Genomic DNA, 9,641 nt, shown 5'->3' with positions numbered 1-9,641 from the left:
CACCCTACTTCTCTTCCTTTCTTTCTTGAAACTTTTGGCCATGGTCGATGAAGATCCACCTTCCTTCTTTATGAAACCCTAACATCCCAACTACCTCTTACACATCTTGGAGTCAAGCCATGGTCATCGGTCTCATTGTGAAGAACAAATTGTGTAACGACCCAACCTCCTAGGACTTAAGTTAGGTCGTTACTAAATACATGCATGCATGGAACTTAAAACGACACTCTTTTATGGTGAAATAAATGCTAAATAAATAAGGTAAGTTCAAAAGACTTTCATTAAATTCAAATATTAAAAACAACAATAGGGTACTCATAAATTATAAATGATAATAAATAAGTCTGAAAACAATTCTTAATAGTAAGTTTCAAACATCAAAACTGAAAGTTAAGAAAAAACATGAAAAGAAGTCTAAATCTCATGAGCGGAAGCATAAAACTAGTTCCAGTGGCTCGATCACGAATTTTGCTTGTCCTCGCTGGTGCATCTCTACCTTTATCTGAAACAACAACATGAGAAAGAATGAGTATAAAATACTCAGTAAATAACTCCACTACTGGGGTTAGGTTAGGCATCTATGTACTCTAGATGCCTACCTCTAGTGGAACATATAAACTGTCCTAGTCCTCATGAGACACATATATACATGAAAAACTTATTTCAATCCTATTGTAGCTAAATATGCCCACTACATCTAGTGAATCCCGAAGGAAACACAATAACTGGTGAATCCCGAGGAAACACAAACGGGTGAATCCTTAAAGACACATAATATCTGGTGAATCCCGAAGGAGACACAAATTGGTGAGTTCCAAAGGAAACATAAACTGGTGAATCCCGAAGGAGACACGAACCTAGTGGGCATTCTAACTAATTAATAAAATTACTATCGTAGGCTCAACACCATAATTATCACAATATGGTTCTATGACATACATATATGCCTCAACATCATGTCTCTACAACATACACACATGCCTCAATATCCACAGATCATATACAACCTTATGGAATCAAATATCATCTCATGCTAGCATTCATATATCTATATGCACAAATACATCTTTCAGACCCTCAAGCAAGAATATACATCGGTTGTACTAAACTATTAGTTCATCATGTTGTCATTCTGCCATAACATTCATCTATCATGCTAGCATACATCCAGTACCTGGCCCGTGGGCAGTTCCAGTAGTAAGATTACTTACCTCAAATTTGGTCACAAATTAATCCAAGTAATTAACCTTCTTACATATCTTGGAAGGCTTTGAATCCACCCTATAACATACATTACAAATATTAATTTAGCACCCATAGTCCAAAAAGAAAATAAATCCAAAGTTTTAAATTCATCTTTAGGGTCTAAATCCAACTAGCCAAATTAAACCCAATGTCCTCAAATTTAACTTACCAAAATCCTGGGTTGACCCCAAAATAAATTCCAAAACTCAAACCAAAAGGCCAACCTGAACAAAATTTGAGTCCAAAATTAATAACTTAATTTTTTTATAAGTATTTTTAACCCAAAAGACACCCAACCCAACTACTAATCCAACTTAACAATTTCAGTCGAAAATCGATCTCTTCCTCGATGAGCAACGTCCCACAATCTTCTGAATCTTGCTTCTGAAAGTCCAATCATAATGGATTTTAACCAACATGATTTCAAAACAAAAAAACACCCAAAACTTCAAGGAAAACACCTGAAACTAAAGTCTTACCCAAAATAGATCTGACAGCAACCACAACGGCGGTAAGGGATAGGCGGTGCACGGAAAAGTTCGAACCGACAACTGGCCAGACGGAGAAGCGACAGTGAGCAGTGGCAGAGGTCTTGGACGAGCGGCTCGGCCTCAACCAAACAGCGTTGGGTGGCGGCGTGCTCGCGGTTTCGGGCAGCTACTAGAGGTGCAGTCGAATCCTTAGATCCGACACAAACGACCTTGGGGAGACGCGGTGGCGCACAAGGACGAGTGGCACACTACTTCGGATGGACGTGTGGCTGGGTTTGAGGCGTCGATCGGGAAGCGACGCGACTTGACCAATTGGCGAGATTCGACGCGAGCGAAGGGACGATGCAGTTGGGAGAGACGAACGGTGCGAAGGCGAGGGTTGTCGAGAGAGAGAGAGATGCGGGAGATGGAGGGTGTTTGGCGTGCAGCGGGATTCGTGGCTGGTAGCTGGAGTTGAGGCGTTTGCTAGGGCACGTGAACAGCAAAGGGTAAAATGGGGGGTGTCTGCGTGAGAAAGAAGAGGGGAAGGGAGGGAGAAAAAGAAAAAGAAATAGAAAAGAAAAGGAAAGAATAAAATAAAATAAAATATATTATATTATATTTTATTCTTTTCTTAATCCACATAAATTCTTTAAACTCCCTTCCTTTTAAAAAGAATTAACTCTTGCCATTCATTTCCAACATAAATAATTTCCAACGTCAATAATTAAATTCCCGCAATTACACTTAAAGTCCAAAATTCCAAAAATTCCTTCAATTAATAAAAATTACTGAAATTACATAAATAAAAAAATTCGGAGTGTTACAAATTGAGATTTGTTGATGGATCCATTCCACGTCTAATAGGTGTGATTTGCTCAGTTCTTGGATTATTTGCAATGGTGTATTCATTGTCTGGATTCTCAATTCATTATCCAAGGAGATATCTGCAATCATCAATTTCGTTGATTCTGCTCGCAAAATTTGGGTTGATCTTCAAGAACGATATCAATGCAAGAATCGTCCAAGAGTCTTCCAACTTCGACATGAGTTATCGAATCTTTCTCAAGATCAAACCTATGTGACTGCATATTATGCAAAATTGAAATCTCTCTGGAATGAATTAGTTTCTTACTGGCCTATATGTTTTTGTGGTCGTTGTACTTGTGGTGGTGTCAAAGACCTTGTTCAATATTTCCAAACTGAATACGTAATGGTCTTACTTATGGGTCTCAATGACTCTTTCAGACAAATCCAAGCTCAGTTGTTACTAATCTAGCTTGAACCAACCATTAATCGAGTGTTTTCTTTGGTTGTTCAAGAAGCATAACAGTGTGCAATTCCATCTTCTACCTTAACGCAATCTATTTCTTCCATAACTGCACTCATGGTCAAGAACTCTTCAACAACCAATGGCACTCCCAATGCCTCATCCAAGCATTCAAATACATCCAAGAAGAAAGATCAACTCATTTGTTCATACTGTAACATATATGGACACACTGTTGATCGTTGCTATAAACTGCATGGCTATCCACCAGGTCATCGACTTCACCAGAAAAATCTTTCACCCAAGAAAGCAATTCCATCTCATTCGCTTTCTTCTTTGACACCTGAATAGTGCCAGGGGTTATTGTCCTTGTTACAGTCTCATTCGGCCAAGTCCAAGACTGACACTGAATCATCTACCACTACCTCACATGTTGTAGGTATCTGCCTGCTTCCCCTGCTTCTCTTATTATGTCCGGTGCTTGGTTTTTAGATTCTGGAGCAACAACTCACATATTTTATCAACAAGATGCCTTTATATCTCTTATGCATATTGCTAATGCTTCAGTTTCTTTATCAAATTAGTCTAAGATTTTTGTTCAATATATTGGAACTATGAAGTTATCCTCCAACTTTGTACTTCAAGCTGTTTTGTTCATACCTCATTTCTCTTTCAACTTGATTTCTATCATTGCTATCACTAAACAATTGCCTATTATTGTCAAATTTGTTGAATCTTCTTATATAATTCAGGACAATTTGTCTTTTAAGATGATTAGGAAGACTAGCTTATGGCAAGGCCTTTACCTATTTCACATCGAACAACAAAATAAGCAAGTTCCTACAGATGCTGTTGTTTGTAATACATCTCATTGCTCAGTTTGTACTTAGCATGATAGACTTGGAAATCTTTCTCATAAACATTTGAATTCTTTAAAGACCTTGATATCTGTTGATCCTCTTAGAATTTCTACACATGAATCTTATCTCATTTGTCCTTTAGCAAAGCAAAAACATTTGAGTTTCCATTGTAATCAACATTTAGCAAATAAAATGTTTGAATTGATTCATTGCGACACCTGGGGTCCCTATCCCTCTCCCACACATGTTGGTTGTCATTATTTTTTAACTATTGTTGATGATTTTTCAAGGTATACCCAGGTTTTCATAATGAAGAATAAATCTGATGCCTTGAAAATTATTACACAATTCTTTTCTTTGGTTGAAACCCTATGAAACCAGGATCAAATGTTTTCAATAAGATAGTGCTCCTGAATTATTCTTTTAAGATTTATTTTCATCCAAAGGAGTTATTCACCATTTTTCATGTGTAGAGTGTCCTAAACAAAATTCAGTGGTTTAAAGGAAATACCAACACTTATTAAATGTGGCAAGGGCATTGATGTTTCAATCTCGTGTTCCCATTCAATTTTGGGGAGAATGCTTATTGATAGCTGATGCTTGGTTTTATGAAGTGGAAATGTGAATGATATGCATTGATGGAATTGTGTTGTGCACTTAAGTTTCACAAGCGGAATTCAAGTGTAAATTCCTCTGAGTTTCCTGGTAAGTCCAGGGTCGAACACAGGGACCTTTGAAAACAGATTGCATTGGTAATTTTTATGAAGACTTTGAGGTAACCGTATCAATAAATAAAGTGTTGGGTTTGTTGTTTGCGTTGATGAAAAATAAATAATAAATGCGGCGGAGTTTGAAAAGAGTTGATAGACGGGAGATGCGATGAATATGTGGTGAACGGGTTGAGAAAAGTTTCAGCTAACACTTCCTAGGATGCGTTCATGCTATGCGATCATCCAACATGCATACAATAGTAAACCACCTCTCGGTGCGAATGCCACGGCTTCTAAGGTTAGAACACATGTGATATATGCACTAAGTCTATAGGACCTACACATAAGCCTCTATTCTTATTTATGCGATGACGAAATGACACATACAAATAAGGCGACCACATAATATCATTCTCATCTCTAGAATGCATGTGATGCAAGTTGACGAACAGAGCTTATCTCTAAGTCCATACCTCTTGTTTATGCAGTTCTAATCTTGTTCTCTCGAGCCCAGATTCTAACCTAGCTCTCTTGAGTCATTAGGTTCTTTCTTTAGAATCTTTCTCGAGTAGCTCTAAAGGGTATATGGCACAACATAAATAAAGACAATCGTAAGCAATTAACTTCCTAGGTCATGTTAGCTTAGTTTTCCTCAACCTATTTGACTAGTTTAGCTACTCATGCGAACTAAGAGAGTGAATAGATGTAGAAATAGAACTTCCATTGTATAAATATGAAGATGAAGTACAAAATAACAATGCAAGTATAGAATAAAGGGCTTGGAAGCAATCTCTTGCTGTCCAGGCTTTTACACTGATTTCTACTTATGCTTAAAAGATAATCCCGCTCTTGCGAGAGTCGACCCGCTCTCTGCTTCTTTGCCCCAAGGTTTTCTCGAGTTTTCCTGAGCAATCTCCGACATCACCACTCTTCTCTTGCTTCGCCTTAAAATGAAAGAAATACTATGGACAGAGGCGTGAACTTGTGGAACAAAAGAATGTAAAAACGGTGAACCCCTTTTCTAAAGAATGCCCTTGGTATTTATAGAGCATCCATGGTGAACGGCGGCTTCTCTCTCCTGGTTGTACAAATGGGACAACTTTAATTCCTAACTGATGCGCCGAATAATTGTCATTGAAAAAGTTGAATGTACTTTGTGACCCTTATCGGTGTCAACTTAATTTGGATTCGACTGTCATCAGCTTTCTGTCCCATCGCGCTTAATTGGCCTTTCACCCAGATGCGCACACCATGTTGCACTGACCAAGTTGTGGCGATCCTTCTTAGGCGAATGTTTGCAAGCACAAACAACACAAAGCCTTACGGTGAAGTTGCGCTCAACCAATGATTTCCTATGATCGCAATTCTTGCATTGCGTTAACGCATATTCTGCACAAAAATACAAAGATCAACTGTTCTAATACGCTGAACGCATGTGACCGCAATATTATGAAATTGATGCTTAATGGACGCAAGTTAACATATTTCATTAATGTAATCCAACAATGTTTAAGAACTTAGTACTATGATAACGTGCATTTCTGCCCGTTATCACACCCCCAAATTTAAACAATGTTTGTACTCAAGCATAAGCTAAAGATTCCTTTAACAAGTCAACCGCAATGTTCTTGTCCTAGATTTCTCAAGAATACTTCGTTCAAATCCCATATACCAGAATTTCCTTAAGTCTTATTCAAGTCTCTTCTTAAAATATTTGTAAGACCTAGGGATTGCAAGCTTACCTTTCAAAAGGACTTTAATAAATTCCGAAACATTACATGATTTATTTCAAAAAGAAAATTTTTCCCGGGGTGTCAAATGATTTTATCCTTCATAAAAATTTTCTTCATTGATATTTTTTTTCTGACCTTGCATTGATCCAAGTGCCTTGCCTTTGTTTTGGCTTGCCCCCTCGGGTGTCATGCGGACATCCAACTACGAGCAATGCACTATTTCTCAGACTAAACTCATACCTATTTGGTAGTGGAGTTGCAGTCATTTATTTATGCGTTGATCCTGGTGACTTACTTTCGTTTTGGCTTCCCCCACATGTGTCATACAGACATCCAACTATGGGTAAGTGCCTTTCACAACTTAACTCTTATCAACATGGGTTTCCCATTGTGTTGATAGTGGAGTTGTTATCTTAATTATATATAATATATATAATATATATAATATATTGTAGAAAATAGCAAGGTCGAAAATAAATACCTCACCCCCAAATTTAAAATGCGGCAATGTCCTCATTGCCAAAAGATTAAAATAAGTCATGTGATGTTCTTAGAATGCATTGTAAAGAGAGTTTGAAAGAAAGCTAGCAAACCCCTAACTTCTAGAAATATTTTATGAGGTGACTATCTTAAGATTAAGTTGACTTTCGTATATACGAAAGAAATAGAAGTATATTTTTCATCATTGAAATCATACTTGGCAAAGAAACATTATTCGATAACCTACTAAATTTATCTATGTCAAATGATTTCAGTGATCAAAAAGGATGCGGTGACAAAACTGTGAAAACTAAAATGCAATGTGATAGCGAAAAATTTTAAATTTATAAGAAAGAATGCACCCCCAAATTTTGTGTTGTCGCCCGCATTGTGTATTGATGCATCCATTTTTGCGGCGATCTCTCTTCTTTAGATTGCGGTGATGGAGTAAGATAAGAGGCTTCTTCCTGTATCATCTCCGCAATCCAGTGCCTTAATCATTGCAAGAAACAAACACAGAAAGGGTCAAATTATTTAAAAAAAAACAAAACTCGTCATCGCAATCTCCATCTCTCTCTCTCTTTTTTTTTTTTTTTAATTAGAAGTAAAGATAGTGACAGTAAAATAAGGATAGATCAAGATTGAAAAGATATAGTGAAAATTTCGATTAGTGGAGAAGAATTGAAGAGTTGATGCTTCCCAAAACTTGCGTCCCTGATAGATTGCGATCATTTGATAATGCAGAGACCACCTACTTCCTTCTTTATTCAAAGTTCTTTAGTTCCACGGAGTCGACTTGGCGATGTCAGCCTACTCCATGATATGCCTTTACTCTCTGTCCATTGACTTTGAATATGTTGGTTCCGTCATCATTTGATAATTCAACCGCGCCATACGAAAATACTTGTCTAATTATGAACGGTCTGGACTAACGTGACTTTAGCTTTCCCGGGAAGAGTCACAGACATGAGTTGAAGAGCAAAACCTTTTGCCCGACTTGGAGGTTCTTACCGCATATGCGTTGGTCGTGCTTGGTGTGCTCTTTATAAATCTTTGCATTTTCATATGCGTTGTTCCTTCTTCTAGCTTGACCAGTTGCATTTTTTACGCTTCTCCTACTTTCTTCAAATCAAAATTCAGCTTCTTCACCACCCATAGTGCCTTATATTCCTACTCCAAAGGCAAATGACATGCCTTACCAAATACCAGCGCATATAAGGACATACCTATGGGTGTTTTAAATGTAGTCCGGTATGCCCACAACGCATTATCAAGCTTTGTTGCCCAAGTATCAGTTTAATTTCTCGATTGGACACTTCAGCCTGATCATTCGTTTGCGGAAGGTATGCGGTGGCCACTTTGTGGAGGATATTGTACTTGCGTAGCAGCTCCTTGATATTGTGATTGACAAAGTGGGATCCTTCATCACTTATGATGGCACGAGGAGTGCCAAAATGAGTGAAAATATTTTTCTTCAGGAACTGAGAGACTACCGCTACATCACTTGCGGTGCATGCTATTGCCTCTACCCACTTGGAGACATAATCGATGGCTAATAAGATATAGTGTTTACCATTCGAAGGAGGGAATGGTCCCGTGAAATCAATCCCCCCCACGTCGAATAATTCAAGCTCCAAGAATAGTGTTCATTGGCATTGCGTTTTTCCATGAAATGTTACCTGTGTGTTGGCACCGATCACATTTCATTGCGTAGTCAGTCACATCCTTGAATAATGTAGGCCAAAAGAATCCACTTTGCAAAACTTTGGATGCAGTGTGCTGCCCTCCAAAGTGCCACCATATGGTGAGTCGTGGCATTGTGACAATATGCGTTGTTGAGAAGCATTTGGTACGCATAATCGAATAATCTAGTCTGCACCTCTTTATATAGATTTGCTCATCCCAATAATAGTGTCTGCATTCATTTCTTGAGCTTCTTCTATTGGTGGTAGGTGTAATCTTCAGGAAATTGTTCGCAAACCAAATAATTGACTATGTCCACATACCAGGGCAATTCTTCTATGTGGAATAGCTGTTCATCCGGGAATACGGCACTCACCTCAGACTCATTGCGGTCAACCTCAGAATTTTCCAGTCTAGAAAAGTGGTCCGCAACTTGATCTCTGTTCCCTTCCAGCAAATTATTTCTATATCAAATTCTTGAAGGAGGAGAACCCATCTGATCAACCTCGACTTTGCGTCCTTCTTTGTCATTAAGTATATTGATCGTCGAGTGATCAGTGTGGATGAGTACCTTGGTTCCCAAGAATATGCCCGAAATTTTTCCAACGCAAAGATTACAGTCAGGAGTTCTTTCTATGTGGTGGTATAATTTGTTTGAATAGGGTTTAATGTTTTATTGGCATATGCGATGGGATGCAAAATTGTTTTTTCTCTTTTGCGCTAAAGCTACTCCCATCGCATACCCACTTGCGTCGCACATGATTTCAAAAGGAAATGTCCAATCCGGCGAAATCAACACGGGAGCGGTAATCAGCGCATCTTTCAAAACTTGAAATGTTTTTGAGGTAGTTGTTGTCAAACTCAAATTTTCTGTCCGCCTCTAACAACGCACTCAGTGGTCGTGCTATTTTTAGAAAACTCTTTGATAAATTGTTGTAGAATCCAGCATGCCCCAAAAAGCTTCGCATGGCCTTCACACTGGTTGGGGGTGGAAAATTTTCAATTGCTTCAATTTTTGCTTTGTCCACCTCCAACCCATCCCGGAGACCTTATGTCCCAACACTATGCCCCCTTCACCATGAAATGACATTTTTCCCAATTGAGCACCAGGTTCGTCTCTTCACACCTCTTTAGAATCTTCTCTAAGTTGGCTAGGCAGAACTTCATAAGTGTTCCCATAAACGAATAAA

The 9,641-nt window shown here is 38.4% G+C and overlaps 1 long non-coding RNA gene across 1 annotated transcript; it reads right to left on the bottom strand.

The window, feature by feature from the left end:
- Positions 1-439: 439 nt before the first annotated feature.
- Positions 440-2,284, bottom strand: LOC120069279. Its single transcript, XR_005479496.1, has 5 exons — positions 1,725-2,284; positions 1,565-1,629; positions 1,415-1,469; positions 1,212-1,281; positions 440-502 (listed from the first exon to the last, which is right to left on the bottom strand). It is a non-coding gene; the product is annotated as an uncharacterized LOC120069279 (long non-coding RNA).
- Between the last annotated feature and the right edge of the window lie 7,357 nt (positions 2,285-9,641).

Source organism: Benincasa hispida, unplaced genomic scaffold (assembly GCF_009727055.1).
Source record: "Benincasa hispida cultivar B227 unplaced genomic scaffold, ASM972705v1 Contig306, whole genome shotgun sequence".
Lineage (NCBI taxonomy): Eukaryota > Viridiplantae > Streptophyta > Magnoliopsida > Cucurbitales > Cucurbitaceae > Benincasa > Benincasa hispida.
This window is presented reverse-complemented; position numbering and strand designations above follow the sequence as displayed.